Here is a 19,726-nt window from a genome sequence, read left to right as displayed (position 1 = left end):
GGTGGCGGGGGGGGGGTCTTCTTCTTTTTCACTGACCCTCCACTTTACTAAGCAGGGCAGTGGAAGTTACAGAGTTCTACGATTACATAGTGGAGTCCTTTCTTTTGTGACATCATTTGTGCTTCTCTAAGAACCCTAAAACAATATGAAAATGGGTTTTTCAAATAATAGAAAATAAGGATACTAGGGGTAGGGGCAATAGACTATAAGGACTCAGACTAAGTTTTCCTGAAAGAAATTTTAATGAGCTATTTTTCTTCAAATAGCTTTAAGTACATAGCTTTCAAATTAAACATTCTTTTGTTAAACATAGCATTTGATTATTTCTAATTTTCACCCATAAGGAGCTCTGGTAGCGTAGTGGTTACGAATCGGGCTGCTAATCTCACTGTCAGCAGTTCGAAACTACCAGCTGTTCCGTGGGAAAAAGATGAGGCTTTCTGCTCCCATAAAAATATACAGCCTCGGAAACCCTGTACACAGGGTCACTATGAGTCAGAACCAACTCCATGGCACATAACAACAACAACAGCCTTCACCCATGGAGTCTTTGTGTAGAACTCAACTGCTAACACAAGGTCGGTGGTTCAAACCCACCAGCTGCTTTTTGGAAACCCTGTACAGAGTTGTTACGAGTTAGAACTAACTCCATGGCACTTAGTAGCAACAACAGCAAAAGTAACAGGCTTTGTTGCTCTATTTCAAGCAGCAGTGTTATAGTAATGTTTGTTGCACACATCTAATCTTTATCATCCATTTTTTGATTTAATTAAAGAAATCTTTGTAAATTTAAGTGAAACTGTACAGCATACCCATCCTCTTAGTTTATGGGATTGCCGTGAATCTGATTTATGGCAAGTGGTATGGTTATTTCCTACTTAATGTGTTCAGTTGTTCTAGAAATGTCAGACCTTTGCCATAGAAGAGGAAAGCTCACCTTACTTCTGCCAGTCTTTGGAAATCAGGTTAATTTCTTCAAAACACAGCAGTAGTGCAGCAGAGGTAAAAGACACCTTAAGATAAGACATTGTGACCTGTGAACTATGTAACACCTGAACTGAATGGAAGGAAATTTAACAGCCATAAATGGTGTCACAGAATACAGTAGCAAAAAGGGTAAGAAAGAACCCAAATGGATAATTCAGTCAGGTATTTAAGGTCAGAGAGTGAGTGAGAAAGATAACAAATTTAATCATTTATAAGTTTGTCCTTGTGGTTGTTTTTGTTAAGTACCGTCGAGTTGCTTCTGGCTCATAGCAACACTGCATAGGGATTCCAAGATGTGGCCGGTGAGTTTAAAGTGCCAACCTTGTTGTTCAAACCAACCTTGTGATCCAGGACTTTATCCCACAGTGCCACACCAGAATTCCTTAGTGACTTAAAAGAAAAAAAAAAATGTCGTTGTTGTTAGGTGTCATCGAGATGGTACTGACTCATAGCAACCCTAGGCACAATAGAATGAAACACTCCCCTGTCCTCCGTCAACCTCACAGTCGTTACTACGGTGAGCCCATTGCTGCTGCCACTGTGCTAATCCATCTCATTGGGGGGCTTCCTCTTTTTCTCTGACCCTCCACTTTATCAAGCAGGATGTCCTTCTCCAGGGACTGGTCCCTTCTGACAATATGTCTGAAGTATGAGAGACGAATCTGGCCATCCTGGTTCGCATTCTGGCAATACTGTTTTTAACACAGATTGGTTTATTCTTTTGGCAGTCCATGGTACTTTTATCATTGTCCTCCAACACAATAACTCAAATACATCAATTCTTCTACCTTCTATAGTATTCTTATCCACTGTTCTATATTCACATGCATATGAAGTTATTGAAAATACCATGACTTGAATCAGGCACACCTTAGTCCTCAAACTGACATCTTTGCTATTGTGCAACAGGTTTTCCTAATATAATCTGTACTTCAGTTTTGTGACTGCTGCTTCCATGAGTGTTGATGGCTGATCTGAGCAAAATGAAGTCTTTGTCAACTTCAATCATCTCTTCATTATATGGATGTTGTTTATTGGTCCAGTGGTGAGGATTTTTAAATATAGGAAATAAAAATATTTTTATTAACCAGCTTTGGAACGTAAATTAATATTTTAGCTCAAAAATTGTTTTGCTGTACACCAACCTTAATTTAATGGGGACTTCATACTATTTGTAGTTTCCATTTTGTCCTCCTAGAATATCCATACTTCAATCAATGCTTATTGATTTTTTTAAAATGTTTTATTGTATATTGAGTGATAGTTTACATGGGGAAATATTAGTTTTACATTCATTCTATCATACATCGTTTCATTGTCTTAGTTACCTTCCTGTCCATGCATCATCCCCCAGCGAGAGGGTATACCTTGCATGCCCCCTTCCCCCGCCCAGTCCTCAGCACACAGCCCCTTTCCCTCTCTGGATCTCAATTCCCCAGTCACTCCATTTCTTCACGTCATCCTCTCTGTCTCCATCTCAGGCCTCACTGTTTCTCTGGGTGGGGTCCTGCTTTCCGCTCTTCTCCGTTGATGGTCCCAGGGTCCTCCGCTCCTAGACTGAAAGGTTAGTCACTCCTCTCCTTGCTATAAAATATCCACCTTTACATTTCCAGTCCTCACAATCATTCCTGGTAACAATTATTCACCATTGCATCACATGAGACCCATCTGCATTTCTTTTCATCAGCCCTTCCTAGACAGGTTGGAGACTCTACTATCCTCCCTGCCCTGTGGATCTAGGTTCCCTCTTGAAAGCCAGTCACTTCTTACCTTTGTATTCCTCACCCCATTTTGGGTAGCCAATGTTCAAGTTGTCCTTCCCTTTCCACTCTTTGTTTGGAGGTTGTTGTTGTTGTTGTTAAGTGCCGTCGAGTCGGTTTCGACCCATAGCGACCCTGAATAGGGTTTCCGAGGCTGTAAATCTTTACGGGAGCAGATCGCCTCATCTTTCTCCCGCGGAGCAGCTGAGGGGGTGGGAATAATTTCCTCTTTTCAGCCGGGAATTGTTTCCTCTTTTCAGCTACTGCAATTATAGGTGTAAGTCCATTTCATCAAGTTGTATCAGATGACACTTTTTTTTTCCCCCTCTTCTTTCTTTCTCGGGTTGAGTTCTGTTCATCCAGTCATTAAAGCCAGGTCAAGTGGGTATCATCTGCAAGTGTAGGTGTTCTTGCGTCTGTCTGCCCTCTTTTTATCAGCTAGTCTCTTCGCTCTCCACTCTAGTCCTCTGTGGCTGTGTCACTGACCCTGAGCCCATGAGTCCCCCGGTCCTGTTTCGCTGCTGGCCGACTGAGTCTCCACCCGGGTTCACAGTAGTCTGCTGAACGATGCAGGGCTTAGCTTGCTGCTTCATTGGTGTTCTTAGCTTATTGATTTTTAAAACACTTTGGACAAAGGAAACTTTTGAACTATGTTAATGACCTATTTTGAAGCAGCTATTGCTTTTTGAGTATCTAATATGTACCAGACATTTTATATGCATAATCTGCAGAAACCTGATGCAGGATTGATATCAGTCTGAACAGACTCAACAGCACTTAACAACAACAACAAAATATAGTAGGCATTTTACATGAGTAATCTATAATTTTCTTTGTAATTTAACAATGTAAATATTATTGTCCTTATCATAGAGAAAAGAAACTTAGATTAACTTGCCTGAAATCACACAGCTAAAATTAGCACAACTGTGCTTACAATATAAACCAAAATACAAACAAATTGTATTCTATATTTACAGAATAATACATAGCCACAAAAAGTGAACAAACTAATATAGTTGTTGTTAAGTGACACTGAGTAAATTCTGAGTCAATAACTCTATAGGGTGTCTAAGGAGTGGCTGGTGAATTTGAACTGCCACCATGTGGATAACCACCCAGTGCTTATCCTACAGTGCCACAAATGAACCTCAGCAACCTCTTTTTCAAGAATAGAAAACAAATAATACACAACCTATCAATGCATGTATATGAATATGAATTTGTTCTTAAACAGACAAAACTAATCTATGGTAATAAAAGTCAAAAGAATGGCTTTGAAAGTCAGGAAGAGGTGTTGGGTGTTGATCAGGAAGAAGGGAACAAGAGAAAAGTCTATATTGGAATCTTAGCTGAATGGCAGTTATCTGGTCATCCGTGCACACACAGGAAAAACCGTAGAGCTTGATATTGGTGCTTTTTCTGTATGTTGAATTTTTAAACCTGTATGAAACACAATCTAATTCCAAAGGAATTTCTCTGTTTTACCACGTCACTTGACATTTCATATTTTGATCATCAGTGTGTTATAAAAGTGTCTTATGTGGCACTGTAGGGTAAGCACTGGACTGCTAACCACAAGGTTAGTGATTGAAACCCACCAGCTACTCCTACAAAACCCTATACAGGGTTGGTGTGAGTGAGAACTGACTCAACAGCACTTGACAATGACAACAATTCAGTCATTGCTTCCTGATTTCCACTAGACTAAAACTCTGTCTTAAAAGACATATTTGATTAAACCTACTTTTGGCGCTTATTTTTTCAAATGTCCCTATACCTGCTTCTGTTTATTCCTATTTGTAACTTTTCCTTTGACTTTTCACTGTATAAAATGTTGTCCTCATTTTTTTTTAATTTAACATTAATATTATGGCCCATTCACTGAGACATCATGCTTCCAAATCACATATTAATAGACTCATTATTCTCTATGTGCCCTTTTCAAATTCTTGTATATTGGGAAATCATATTATAATCACTTTTTTCAAGGTGAAGCCATTCTTCCTTCTCTTGCTGTTTTCTTTTATTTGCAAGTCTGAACTCGCCAGCAACAAACACACATAGCAATATTATTTGTTATTACTGTCATCAGGAAAAATCATTCTTCTCTGAAATGGTCTCAAGAACTAGTGAAGTAATCATATGTGGTGAGAAGAGTTATTAAAAGTGTACACACTAATATAGTAGGTGAGATATTTGACAGTGACCTTGCAGTATATCCCACACTTACTGTATTTAAAGCCTGTAAATAAAAGGGACATACCATTTCTGGGCACTGATAGGAATTTCCTTCTTAGTGGTAATGAAAACACTGAACTCTACTGATACGCTGTTCCACGGAAGCAATGACATTTTTTGGAAATTTGGAGGAGTTATTTAAGAGGACTTTTGACTGTAATGAAGGCTCTTTGGTGGGTAGGAGAATAAAAATATTTGAACATGTGTAGACAGCAGCAGTCTATTTTATTTGCAAGAAGATACCGTAGAATGTGTTGTTCTTTCACTTTATTCATTCCTGATTGCGCTCATTTCTCTGATGTGAAATCTTTATCCATCTTTGGAACGTGTACTTGGCTCTTCATTTTTATTATCATCAGAATTGTCTAGTGCTTTCCATTTCTATTATTATCAAAATTGTTTAGTGTTTTCTTCATTTTTATTATTATCAAAAGTGTTTCTATAAGATGTTATTAAAATGATTTGTCAAGACATTAAACCACATTATTCCAGAAAACACACACACAAATTGTGAGGCTAATATCAGGTACATTAGTTTACTTAATTGTTCACTCTCACTGTTGTTGTTGTTGCTGTTGTTGGGTATCCTCAAGCTGGTTCTGACTCAGTGATCCTGTATACAATAGAACCAAACAGTGTCCAATTCTGAGCCATGCTCACAATCATCACTATGATTGAGCCTATACCATTGTTGTAGCCACTCTATCAATCCATCACATTGAGGGACTTCCTCTGTTTACCAAGCATGTGGTCCTTCTCTAAGTACTGATCTGTCCTGATGACAATTCAAAGTACATTAGATGAATTCTTACCATCCTCATTTTAAAGGAACACAGATTTGCTCTTTCTTCCATTAGTGGTATTGGTGGTAGTATGCCGTGGAGTCAGGTCCGACTCATAGCGACCCTGTAATAAGGTTTCCAAGACTGTAAATCTTTATGGGAGCAGAAAATCTCATCTTTCTCCTATGGAACAGCTGGTAGTTTCAAACTGCTGAACTTGAGGTTAGGAGCCTGAATCATAACCATTACGCTACCAGAGCTCCCTATTCTTCCAGTAGTGTATGGTATATTCAATAATCTTGACCAGTACCGTAATTCAAAGACATGAATTCTTTGGTCTTTCTAATTCATTGTCCAGTTTTTCATACATATAAAGAAGGTTATTGAAAAGACTGCCTTGGGTCAGGCACATCCTCTTAGTGACATTTTTTGCTTCTTAACACTTTTAAGAGGTCACCCAAAGGTTATTTGATAGCTGTATGAGATTTATAATGTAAACGTTATCTGGCTCTCTAAGAAGATAGAACACAAACACTGTTACCAATTAAACAGCAAGGAACTTTTCAGAACTGTCAGTCATATTCTAAGGATGTTATCTTTACCATCATAATAGTCAACACCAGCATTTCCATTTCTTCAGTGTGCTTGACACTTTCTTTGGCACTAGGGCATAAAGATGAGACTTTCTGTTCCCACAAAGATTTAAAAAGCCTCAGAAATCCTAAACAGGGTCGGTATGAGTCATAACCCACTCAACAGCACTTAACAACAGAAATAACAGGGCATAAAGCTATATGCCAGGGCTTCTATCCTCAAGGGAACTGTAGTGCAATTGGAGAGATAACACATGCACACAAAGGAGGAAGGAGGTAAGAGAGAATTTGCCCTATGTCAAATGAGTGCTTGAGATCTTAAGTGTTATAGGAGCTAGAGGAAGGGGGAAACTCCAAGAACCAGGTGATTGTAGCAGTCACATACATAATAGAAGTTAGGGATTTTAGTGTACCCTGAAGTATATAATACTAAATCTGAAGATTGTAGCAAGCATTACTGAACTTCATTCAATTGAAATAAAGACATTTGTGCTATTATTTTCTCTCTTAAACTGATTTTCAGCCAATGGGCCTGATAATTTCTTCCTGAAATTGCCTTGCTCTGATCGAAAGCAGTCCACTACTTGCTTCCTACCATTCAATATCAGCATCCATGAGTTTTTGCCTCTGATCATTGAGCTGAAATACAGAAGGTTAAATCATTCATTTACATTATCACCTTCTCCCCCCTCCCAATACAAATGTGACATTTCAATTTTGCACACTTCAACTCTCCTTAAATCATCTGTATAAAAACTTCAAAGCTTGATTGATGATGAATGAGCCATTGTCTCCTCAAGCACCCGGTTCTCATTAGCCTGTAGAGTCTCTGCTTATTAATAATAAACCTTAAGGGCTGACCCAGTGGGGTAGCAGCAATTCATTGTGCTCCCAGCTAAGAAGTCTGGGTTTGGGAAAGATACAGGAATCTCTGGACCAAAGCCATTCCAGAGATGATGTATTAAGTATCACAGGTGTATGACATGAACTATATTACTTTTGTATCACTATCTGCCAACAGATTTGTGTGGTTTGAGGTGATGACAGTGAGAAAGATACATTGTTTTCTGTCTGAGAAAGTCCAGTCTATAGCTTCATCTTAAAAATAATCTTTATGCCACTTTGGATTTTAGCTTCTTGATTGTGGCCTTTGGTTTGAACAGGCAACAAAAATCTAACACATACCTCATTCAGATATCCCCACTGAAATTAAATAAGTGCAGTATTTATAGTCTCTATATTTTTATTATTTTATTATTTATTATTTCATTTCAAAGGTTGACCTATATAGATATTCCTATGGAAAGCAAGATCTTCAGATCTACAGTCAATAAATTCTTATATCCTGCTTATTAGATTTTATATCTTTGTGGTTGATAGATTTTGAGAGAAGTAATAAGATATTTCCTGTTAACACCAATCATATAGACTAAAGTAGAATCTGACAGACTGCTTGGAGCTTGGTAAAGTATTGGTTACGAGTCAGCAGTTCAAAACTGCCAGCTGTTCTGTGGGAGAAAGATGAGGCTTTCTGCTCCCGTAAAGATTTACAGCCTCGGAAACCCTGTACAGGGTCACCATGAGTCAGCACCAACTCCACGGCACACAACCACCATGTGCATATATATATATGATTTTGTTGTAATTAAAATCTCTATTACCTGATTCGATGATTTTCTGTTTTCAGGATATTATGTAGTTTGTTTCATTAAACAAATGCTTATTGTGTAGGTGCCTTATGCTTTACATAATGATAGACACCGAGGTTGGAGGATGAAGCGATGTGACTTAGAACAAAAAAGAAATGCCCCTTGCCTTAATGGACGTGAGAATAAGTAGTGACATATAGAATATATGTGGAGAGAAAAATAACTTTTAGTCTTACTTTGATTAGGTCGAAATAGGATTTAAAATTAACAACTACAACAGAATTAACTAATCAGCTCTGGTGGCAAATTCCATGTTTTATTTTGTTTTCCAGTTCAATTTAACAAGTGCTCATTCAACAATTAGTATTCCTCATTGATGCTGTGGTTACAGTACTGGAAAATGCCTCTTGCCTTTATGAAGATCAGTTCAGTTATACTTCAGTTATAAAGTAGAGCTTCCCCATAGGGTTTCCAAGGTTATGAGCTACATGGAAGCTGGTGGCCACACCTTTGTCCTGGGGACATACAGTTACATTCAATATACAAATTTGCCAGTAGTGTAGATTACAATTTAGTTACTCTAGTAGGAAAGTTCTGAGATACCAAAATAAGAATAGGCCTGGTATGACACTGTAGGATAAACACTGATGTACCAGACTGCAAAGCCATTTGAATTGCAAGGTTGGTGGTTCAAGCTCACCAGCCACTCCTCAGAAACCCTAGTCAGGGTTGCTATGGGTCGGAATTGACTCGATGGCATTTAGTAATAACTAATTGCAAGGTCTTCAGTTCAAACCCACTAGCAGCTCCTCAAAAACCTTATACAGTATTGCTATGAGTGGGAATAAACTTGATGACTTGACAACAACAGCAATATAGTTTAGTGCTTTTCTAGTAATGGAAGCTTCCTTTCCCCCACCACCAGCATGTCATATGTAATCTGTCCGGTTATATTAATCATGACATTTATTAGAGAGGATACAGTTCTGGTTTTAGGACTTGACAAATAATTTTATTTACAGAGTATGATAAGAAAACCCATAGGGACTTTTTTCTACCAGTTGATTAAATGATCAAGAATATCTTCATGTCTCTCTTAGTTTGCTCTGATGTATGAATGATATTTAAATACAATAGAATGAGATTACCTTGAACTCATTCACTCAATCAACCATTTTTGAGCATCTGCATTATACCAGACACTCAAAAATCCTTAGCATCTTTGCTTGAAAAGCAATTAATTTTATGTCGATTTTCCCATTGTTCTCAGGCTTAGAAATTGTCTTTTTGTTTTGCCTTGATGATCACTTTATTTCATGCTGTTGGTGTAAACACAGGTGACAAACTTTCTGTAAATGGTTAATTGCACTTAAGTATGTATAGTGAGCTCTGCTGTTCCTTTGTGTTAGCAGAAGTGAACCTAAAGTGAAGCAGCCAGTTTCCTAGTATATTTTTGGATAAATATCTTACCAAGATATTGTATTTTGATACCCTGTCCCTCTTTCAAGCCCCAAATCCAGTCAAGCCTCTATAGCCAACCAGGGCAGAAACATTAGGTACCTCTCTCTCTCTCAAGTAAGCGATTTGCATCTCTGAGAACAGAAATAAACTTAAAGAAACACAACATGTTAATTATTATTTTAAAACTTTACACGGTTTAAAAAAATTATTGAAAACTTTAAAACTGGATAAATGCAAGTATTGAGGAAAATAAGCTGATCAAAATTAATTGTAAGGGAATGTTTACATGAAAACTGCCCTAAACACATCAATGAAAACATATATTTTGTAAAAGTGGTATTTTATCATTCGGCAGTAAAAATCTCTCAGTCTAATTTAAAGATTAAGGAGGATTGTAGGAGGTGGCCTCAAAAATTCATTGAAAAATTGAATTAAAAAATAATATAATTTTCCCACAAACTTTATGATGCTCCTTATATTTCTAGGGAAACACATATAAATGCATGAATAAACTGTTCATGGTTAAATACTGAAACTTTATAAAAAAATCTTGACCAAAATTGCTAGCTGATTCTGGGTTTTGAATTTTATTATCCCCAAATCATGGGATTGTAGTCTTAATTTGAAATATTACCATGTAAGATTATATTTGTTATTAATCTCTCTAAATTCCTTTTACAAGTATAAACTATAGATCTTGAGTAGAGCATTTCTGAGAAACAAATTTTAACATTTGTAGCAAGTTAATATTGCTGAAGAAAGGGATTTGATGGGATTGTTATTCAGGACAATATAATCAAATTTTTAAAAAATATCTTTAGATAGGAAGTTAGAAATACGTATTGTCTTCCTTCAGCATGAGCTCTTTAAATGGAACTGTGAGTCCTGAAAAATACAGACTGTTTCAACAACATTTGAGCTATTACCTTTCTATTCACATATTTTTAAGGTAGCACTTTTCCAAACATAGACTGAAAAATAACCTTCATTTCCTGGATAGCAGTCAAAATCTCCTTTCTCTGTCACCTAGGGAGAAATTATTGGTAGAACAGAAGAGCATCACCTAATGTCTCATGACAAAGCTATTAGTATGAACTTTTCACATTTTCTAGACAGAAACATTAATGTGCAAATCCATTTCACAGTCTTCCTTACATCTTCCATTTCCCTTCTGCTTTGATGAAGACTGTGTGGTTAGTCATGAAAAGTAATGAACTGAGATTTAGATGTAGAAAGATGATCTAATTTCTTTCTTCTTTTCTATTATTATTATTTTTTTTAAGTTTTTATTGGGAGGTTTACATGGGAGAACATCAGCTTTATACTCATCCTATTGTATTTCCTTTCATTGCAATGATTACAATCCCCTCCATGGATCATCAAATAACCAAAGGGTACACCACATAGGCCCGCCCTTCCCCTCCCCACCCCCATCCCCGGCCACCACCACACAGCCCTTCTCCCTCCCTGAGTCCAGTGTCCCCAGCTGCTCCATCTGTACACATCATCGTCTATGTCTCCATCCCTGCCATCACTGCCTCTCTGGGTAGGGTCCCGCTCTCCATTCTTCTCACTTGATGGTCCCAGCGACCTCTGCTCCTGGGCTGCAAAATCAATCACTCTCCTCCTTTGTCAAAAAAACATCTACCTCTATATTTCCTGCCCGAACAGTCAGTCCTGATGGCAATTATTCACTATTGTTCCAGAAGAGTCTTATCCCCATTTTCTTTCACCAGCCCGGTCCCAAAGGATTGGAAATCATTCAGTGATGGTTCTACCTTCCCCCGCCCAGTCAGGAACTAAGGTCCCTCTTGAAAGCTTGCAAGCCAGTCACTTCTTGCCTTTATTTGTTGTTGTTGTTAGGTGCCATCAAGTCGGTACCGACTCATAGCGACCCTATACACAGCAGAATGAAACACTGCCCTATCAAAGGCCAACCTCACTATTGTTGCCACGCTTGAATCACATTTTGAGCGCCTTCCAACCTGAAGGGCTCATTTTCCGGCACTATATCTGACAGTGTTTCTCTGCTATTCATAAGGTTTGCAGTGACTAAATATTCGGAAGTAGTTCATCACTCCCTCTTCCTAGTCTGTGTTTGTCTGGAAGCTCATCTGAAGCCTGTCCACGATTGGTGACCCTGCTGGTATTTAAAATACCGGTGGCACAGCTTTCAGAATCACAGCAACTCAAAAGCCACCACAGTACAACAAACTGACAGACGAGTGGTGGTCTTGCTTTTATAGGCTCCCCCTTTTTGGGTAACCAATGTCTTAGTTGCCTATCCCTGTCAACTCTGTGTACCGAGGGGGTGGGACTGATCCTCGCTGTAAAGATTTGTTCCCTGTTTTGAGCTACTACATCCATAAGTATTGTATGGATGGACTCAAGCATGGCAACAGCAGTGAGGTTGGCCCAGGATTGGGCAGTGTTTCGTTCTGCTGTGTATAAGGTCACTATGGGTTGGTACCAACTTGATGGCATCTAACAACAACAACATCCATAAGTATAGGTAAATTTCATCAAACTGTAGCAGGTTATTATTTTTCTTTCTTTCTCTTTCTTTCTTTCTTTCTTCCTTCCTTCCTTCCTTCCTTCCTTCTTTCTTTTCTTTCCTTTCTTTCTTTCTTTCTTTCTTTCTTTCTTTCTTTCTTTCTTTCTTTCTTTCTTTCTTTCTTTCCTTTCTTTCCTTTCTTTCCTTTCTTTCCTTTCTTTCTTTCTTTCTTTTTCCCCTCTTCTTTCTTCTTCTAGTTGAGTTCTAATCATCCAACTATTGAAGCCAGGTCAAGTGGGTACTATCTGCAAGTATGGGTGTTCTTGTGCATATCCCTTCACTTCATATCATCTGGATACTTCACTCTCTGCTCTTGTCCTCTGTGGCCATGTCACTGCCTCTGGGCCCAGAAGTCCCCAGGTCTTGCCATACTGTTGGTCATCCAGGTCTCCACCTGAGTCCACAGGGGTCTATTGAATGTGGTCAGGCTTGGCTTGCAACTTCATTGCTGTTTTTCTCCCTTTTCCCTTATCGGTGACCAATGTTGTCTCCATCCAGACCACATGCCAGTTCATGTATTCCCCTCAAGTCTCAGTCTTGGAAGGGCATTTGCTCTGAGAGGTCCTGACCACTTTTCTTGATGGCTCCCAAGTGAACAGCATACTTGTTCTTGTAGTAATCAGACTGCTATTATTGTTTCAGATTTTTCCTGCCGGTCTTTCTTTCAAGAAGTATCTTCTGTTCTTCTAACCGCTCCACGCTGGTCTACTCATCCTTTCCAGTGGAAATTTCCTACCTCAGTCGTTCCTGGATGGGGTTCTGGACTCCACCTATGGTCTTGTGCAATGTAAAGGCTCCGCAGGAAGCCACTTTCACTGGGCAACTTCTAGCCATCCCCCTTTAAGGTTATAGGCTGAAGTTATAGACTAAAGACGGACTTACAAACTTTCTCTAGTGATGATTTGACTATTCCTTTCTCCCTGTCTCAAGTGTCTATTTTACAATGGTAGGCAAGGGAAACCAAGATTCAAAAGACAGTCAAGCATTTTAACATCAGTCGCCTCTATTACCCCTTAAAACCATGCTTCAATCTCTATATCCTGGAGCCCTGTTGTTCCAAGGTTGTGCATACATCATCATTTACCTCTGTGCCAGTTAGCCCAGGTGAACCTGCCTAACTGTTCTCCCATCAGCCTTGTTCTTCCCCTCCCCCTTCTTGTGTATTGCCCCACCACCACCACCTCGCCCCCAAGCTATCCTGTGTGTCTGTTCCCTACCCTGTGCTCTATCTTCCCCTCTACCCCTCCCCTCCTTTCATCCCATACATCCTGGTGATCAGCAAATATATATATACTCCCCCCCACCTTTTTGGTGTGGGTTCCTTTTCTTACTCTTTTACAGTAATGGTCCTATGAAGTACTTCTTTTGTGACTGACTAATTTCATTCAGCATAATGTCCTTAAGGTTCATCCATAGTATGCGGTGGTTTGCAGTTTCCTTCTTGTTCTTCAAGGTAGCATAGTATTCCATTGTGTGTATGTACCAAAGTTTGTTTATCCATTCTTCAATTTATGGGCACTTTGGCTGTCTCCATCTTTTTGCTATTGTAAATAGTGCTGCTATGAACATTGGTGTGCATATATCTACTCGTGTTATGACGAGTATTTCTTGTGGGTAAATACCAAGTAGAGGAATTGCTGGATCATAAGATATTTCCATTTCCAACCTACTGAAGAAGTGCCATATTACTTTCCAGAGTGGTTGGACCATTTTGCAATCCCACCAACAATGTAAGAGGGTCCCAGTCTTTCCGCATCCTTGCCAACATTCATTGTCTTCTACTTTTATGATTTTTGCTGTTGTTACTGGTGTGAGATGATATCTCATTGTTGTTTTGATTTGCATCTCTCTTTCGGCTAGTGATCATGAACATTTCTTCATATGTTTGTTGGTTGCCCAGATCTCCTCCTTGGTGAAGTGCCTGTTCATGTCCTGTGCCCATTTTTAAATTGGGTTATTTGTCTTTATCCTGTAGAGGTGTTGTAGTTTCCTATATATTTTAGAAATGAGTCCCATGTCTGATGTGTCATTGCAAAAGGTTTTTTCCCATTCAGTAGGTTCCCTTTTTACTCTTTTGGTGAAATCTTTTAATGCACATAAGTTTTTAATTTTTAGTATGTCTCACTCATTTATTTTGTCTACTTTTGTTTGTGTGCTTTTGAAAATATTTGGTAGTCTGTGTATTCCCTGTATTAGAGCCTTCACAGTTGTCCCTATGTTTTCACTGATGACTTTCATAATTTTGGGATTCACATTTAGGTCTTTAATCCATGCTGAGTTGGTTTTTGTATAGGACTTGAGAGATAAAGGTCTTCTTTCAGTCTGTTGCATATCACGTTCCAGTTCTGCCAGCACCAACTGTTAAAGAGGCTATCTCCTCACCATGTAACATACCTAGGCACTTTGTCAAAAATCAGTTGGCTCTATGTGCATTGGTTAATTTATTGATCCTCTATTCTGTTCCATTGATCAATGTATCTTTTATTGTACCAGTACCAGGCTGTTTTGACCACTGTAGCCATGTAGTAGATTTTGAAATCCGGGAGTGAGAGGTTTCCAACCTTGTTCTTTTTCTTGAGCAGTGCTTTGCTTATCCTGGGTCTTCTTCTTTCCATATAAAGTTTGTAATTGTCTTTTCCATCTCTTTGAATGATGTCACTGGAATCTGGATTGGGATTGCATTATATGTGTAAATTGCTTTGGGTAGTATTGACATTTTCATGATGTTGAGTCTTCCTATCCAGGAACATGGTATGTTCTTCCACTTTTGTAAGTCTCTTTTGGGTTTTGTAGTAGTGTTTTGTAATTCTCTTTGTATAGGTCCTTTGTTTCTCTGGTTACGTTTATTCCTAAATATTTCATCTCTGTGTGTCTATTGTAAATGGTATTGCTTTCCTAATGTCCTTTTCAGCGCTGTCATTGTTACTACAGAAGAACTCAAATGATTTTTGTATGTTGATCTTATACCCTGCCACTTTGCTGAATCTTCCAATGAGGTCTAGTAGCTTTTTTACTGAGTCTTTGGGGTTTTCTATGTATAGGATCATATCATCTGCAAAATGTGCTAAGTTTGTGTTTTTGTTCTATTTCTTGTCGGTTTCTTCTTAGTTTTCATGTTTGCTTGTTCTGCTTGGAAGTTCATTTTCATGATAACTTGTGAAGTATTAAATGTTGGGGGGTTTCCTTTTAGTCTTTTAACTTTTCTCTCCATTTAAGAGAATCTATTGTATCCTGTAATCTACCTGACATCCTCACCACCTGGATTTCTGTTCCTGCATTTATTCCTTCTTTGACATTGATATTATTTTGATCTTTAGTTGACCTCTCAGCTCCTTTGAATTCGTTGTTGTAAGTTTGTTCTGTTCTGAACTCTGCTATCTGTCGACTGAGTTCCAGGTGGTGTTGCCACGCCTGTCAACCTTGGTTGTTGTCTCTTCTTGTTAGTTTCAGTCCAAAGAACTCCCTTTAAGATGTTTTGAAGTGCTGGATTGGTTTTAACAAAATCTCTTAGATTCTGTTTATCATGAAATGTTTTGATTGCACCATCATATTTGATTGATAGGTTTGCTGGATAGATGATTCTTGGTTTGCAGTTTTTTTTCTTTTAGGGTTTTTATATGTCTCCCCATTGCCTTCTTGCCTGCATGATTTCTGCTGAGAAGTCAGAGCTTAGTATGATTTGCTTGCCTTTGTAAGTGACACTTCTTTTCTCCTGGCCACTTCTAGGATTCTCTCCTTGTCTTTAATTTGGTAGAGCTTGATTATTATATGTCTTGGTGACTTTCGTTTGGGCTCTATCCTTCCTGGGAACATTTGGTTTCTCGAATGTTCTCATCTTTCAAGATGTTAGGAAAATTTTCTTCCAGAAGCTCTTCAACTATCTCCTCTGTGGACTTCTCTGATTCTTCCTGTTCCAGAATGCCAAAAATTCTTAAGTTGTTCCTCTTCATGTTATCCAGCATGAATCTCAGAATCTCTTCAGATATTTTGATCCTTTTTATACTTGCTTTTTTTATCTTAGCAATATTGAGAGATTTGTCTTCCAGTTTGATCGTTCTGGCTTCCACCTCTTCTATTCTGCTCCTTTCCCCTTTCAGTGTATTGTCCATTTCTGATATTTTGTTATTAATCATCTGGACCTCTTTTACGGGTTTTGAATTGTTTCCAATACTGTATCAATCTTGTTTGATTGCTCTTGTAGTACTTTCCTGATTTCCTCGTTTTCTTCCACCCGTTTTTGGATCATTTGAATTTGTTTTCATATCATTCTTCTGAATTCCTTCTCAGGCAAATCTAAAACCTGCTCTTCCTCTTCTGGGGAGCCTTTGTCTTTCTCCAGCTCATTTGTCTCAGTTACTCTTTTCTGTTTTTTGACATGTTTGAGTTCTTTTGCTATGTTTTGTTTGTCATTTCCAGTGATTACATGGGTTTTTTAATGCTTAAATGGATGTTTGTTGTTGTGTTATTAAGCTTACTGCGTGTCTCCTGGTGGATATGATCAGGATATAGGCTTCCCTTTTTGCATGAAATGCTTAGCAGCTGTTATTGGCTCTTGTCTCAATGTTGGAATATTATGGGGAATGCTTGTAGCTTGGCTATATGGCCATGATTGCTGTCTATTCTTGGGTAAAGTAGGGAGAAAAAGCTCCCATCTCCAGGAAAATCTGTGATCAAAAGGCCCAAAAGTAGAATCAATATAAAAGCTGAGACAAAAACCACAACTTTGAAACAAAAATAAAAATGTGGCCAAATGTCCAGTTGCCTTGCTACACTGGCAGTGTGTGTACACTGTAGAAGCCTCCAGCAGTGGGTGGGGTTGTCCACTCACTTAGGCCCCTCCTCTAGTCACAACCGTAGAGGTATGCAGATAGATATTGAGAAATTAATGAGAGAAAGGTTGTCTACTATTTTTGTCTGTGAAGGTCAGTTAGGTATCTGTGTGTGCACAGCATAATTCTCGAGATAGTTGTATCCTTTTATGTTAGGGTTTTACAGATTGTTTATATGGTTTGTCTGTCAGGCCTGACAGGCCTGCTTTTTTCTTGCTAGATAGACTGGAGTAAAGGGTCCTGCACAAGTTAATTTTAGGGCTGTGACTACTAGGCTGATGTCATAAGCAGCCACCAAGCTCTTTCTCTCTGTGCCATGGGAAAACTATGGGCTCAGCATTAGACTTTTTTTGAGGGGTGCACACCCACCCACCTGAAGGTGTCCGCTCTGGACAAAGAAGCCGTGACAGAGAAGAGGAGGAAACAATGTGTAAAATCCCCTGCACCTTTTTGCAAATCTCATTGCACTGGTTTTAGCTCTGGATCCCTGTGTAGGTCTGGCTGTAACCAGCCCTCTGAACTCCACCAGGTGGGGTGGCTGCAGAGGGATTCCCGTCTCAAGTGACTAACCCCCAGTATTTTCCTTTATATTATGATTTTTCCACTTGTAAATGTGGGAAACTGACTCCCCATACCTTATGCTGGATCCAGAGCTCTGGTGTTTTTTCATGAGCGCAGCTTCTCTGGGTTTCCAATCCTTCCCCCAGGAAGCCTTTCCTACCTGTCTGTCTCTGCTGCCCACCCAAACTGGAACCCTTCTTTCCTCTTCTTATTTTTTCCCCCATGTGGAACCAGTACACAATTTAAGAACGGATGATGGAATGATAATTATTTTAAATGGAAAGCCTTGTAATATCAAAAAATAATCTGATACTTTTTATACATGTAATTCAGTAAGGCACTTGGGATGTGGCTACCAATCCACGAACACCACTTTAATAATGTCTTATGCCCTTCACATTTTATTTATTTACTTCTTTAGACAACAACAAAAATATTTATTTATTCTCTCTTTAAACAAAAGAGGAGCCATGGTGACACAACCAAGAGTGATTAAGTTAACCATAGAGTCAGTGGTTCAAACTCACCAGACACTCTGTGGAAGGAAAATGTGGTATTATGCTTGCATAAAGATTATAGCCCTGGAACCCCAATGGGGCAGTTTTACTCTGTACTATAAATTCACTCTTAGTCAAAATTGATTTGAGGGCAACAGGTTTTGAATTTAAACTGTCCCTATATGTTCCATTTAAGGAGGTAAGGTGTTGGGTTTAGTTAAGTATCGGGCTACTAATGGGATCCTGGTGCATTACTGTAGGATAAGCACTGGACCATAAAGTCAGGTTGAACCACAAGGTCAGTGGTTTAAACCCACCATTCACTCCTCAGAAACTCTTTACAGGGTCATTATGATTCAAAACCAACTCTACAGCGGCACTTAACCACAATAGGATAGAATAGGACTGTACCTTAGAGCTTCTGAGATTCTAAACCTTGTAAAAACATACTACCTCATATTATTCCTGCAGAGGGACAGATGAGATCCACCTATTGGCCTTTCCATTAGTTTTGTTATTAAGTGCCGTAGAGTCAGTTCTGATTCATAGTGACTCTGCATAGTGTTTCTGAGGAACAGCTGGTGGATTTGAACTGCTGACCTTGTGGTCCGCAGTCCAATGCTGATCCTACAGCACCACACCTGCAGTCCATTCTATTCTGTGGGGTCACTGTAAGTTGGAATCAGCTCATCTGCAGTGGGGTTATGTTCAGCTCAGGGTATTCATGGGATAGATGATTTTCTTAAGATTATTATGGCATCTGCTTTCAATTGCCTTCCTAATATTGGTTTCCTTCTTTTTCACTTACATGTACAATGGAATAGATTGTGTTTGGGGTTGCAATATGTCACCCTAAATAGAGGTAGCCCTGTGATTGTTCAAATCAATAAAATATAAACATAACCCTTGGAGAGAACATTACTTCCAAAATAAAATCAAAGCCTCACTAAAAAGAAATCTTTTGGTTGCTCTTCTGCCTTACTCTCGCATGAATTTTCTAACTGACACCTATAGGTATAAAGCCATTTTGTGCCTATAATAGGATCACTAACACACTGAAAATGGCAGAGTAGCTTACATAACATTTGTAACTGCCTCTTAATGATTTCTTGTTATGTGAGGGGGAAAAATCTATTATTTAAACTGCTGTTAATTACATTTTTTACCATCTAGAGGGTGAATGTTTTATAGGCTAATATAATATTTATTTTAAATTGCTTTTATATTGAGCAAGAGGAAACATGTAGTAGTTTATTGGACAAGAAGGTGCTGTGTATAGTTCTAACCAGTATCTTCAAATAATAAGAGTAATATTTTCAGAGTATATATCTCACTTTTTTTGGGCTATATAATTTAAAGCCAAAGGAAAGAGACTCTGTGTCCGTGGTGAAGCATTGTTCATAGAAGACTACTTAGCTAATTATGACCAATGTTGATATACAGAATCAAGTAAAAATTGATTTTCATTCTGTACTCTTCTTTCAATGAATCAGAGGCTTTTAAAAAATTATATCATGTATTGTATTCTTTTTAAAGAACAATTAATCATTGTATTTACTTCATTTGAGATGTCAGAGAACACTTTTTTTCATATTAGAGCTGTAATTTTAGCTTCCATTCTGTGCTAATTGCTTTCCTATTGACTTAGTCAATGTCACATTAATTGAAACACTCTTCCTAAGGGATTTTGACAATTCTTATCAAAAACCTTAAAATATCTACATACCATAAACTTTGAATATCACTTCTGGAAATTTATTTTAAAGAAATATTTTAAAGTAAACAAATTGAAACTCATATTAAATTTAATTT

The 19,726-nt window shown here is 38.4% G+C and overlaps 1 protein-coding gene across 4 annotated transcripts in view; it reads left to right on the top strand.

The window, feature by feature from the left end:
* ERBB4 (v-erb-b2 avian erythroblastic leukemia viral oncogene homolog 4) overlaps nt 1–19,726 on the top strand; it is a 1,604,115-nt gene that overhangs the window by 973,573 nt on the left and 610,816 nt on the right. The gene's annotated exons all lie outside the window — the stretch shown is intronic.

The sequence above is a fragment of the Chrysochloris asiatica genome, unplaced genomic scaffold (genome assembly GCF_000296735.1).
Source record: "Chrysochloris asiatica unplaced genomic scaffold, ChrAsi1.0 scaffold00212, whole genome shotgun sequence".
Taxonomy (NCBI): Eukaryota; Metazoa; Chordata; class Mammalia; order Afrosoricida; family Chrysochloridae; genus Chrysochloris; species Chrysochloris asiatica.
The sequence above is the reverse complement of the archived record's forward strand: the minus strand, read 5'-3'. Positions and strand labels throughout refer to the sequence as shown.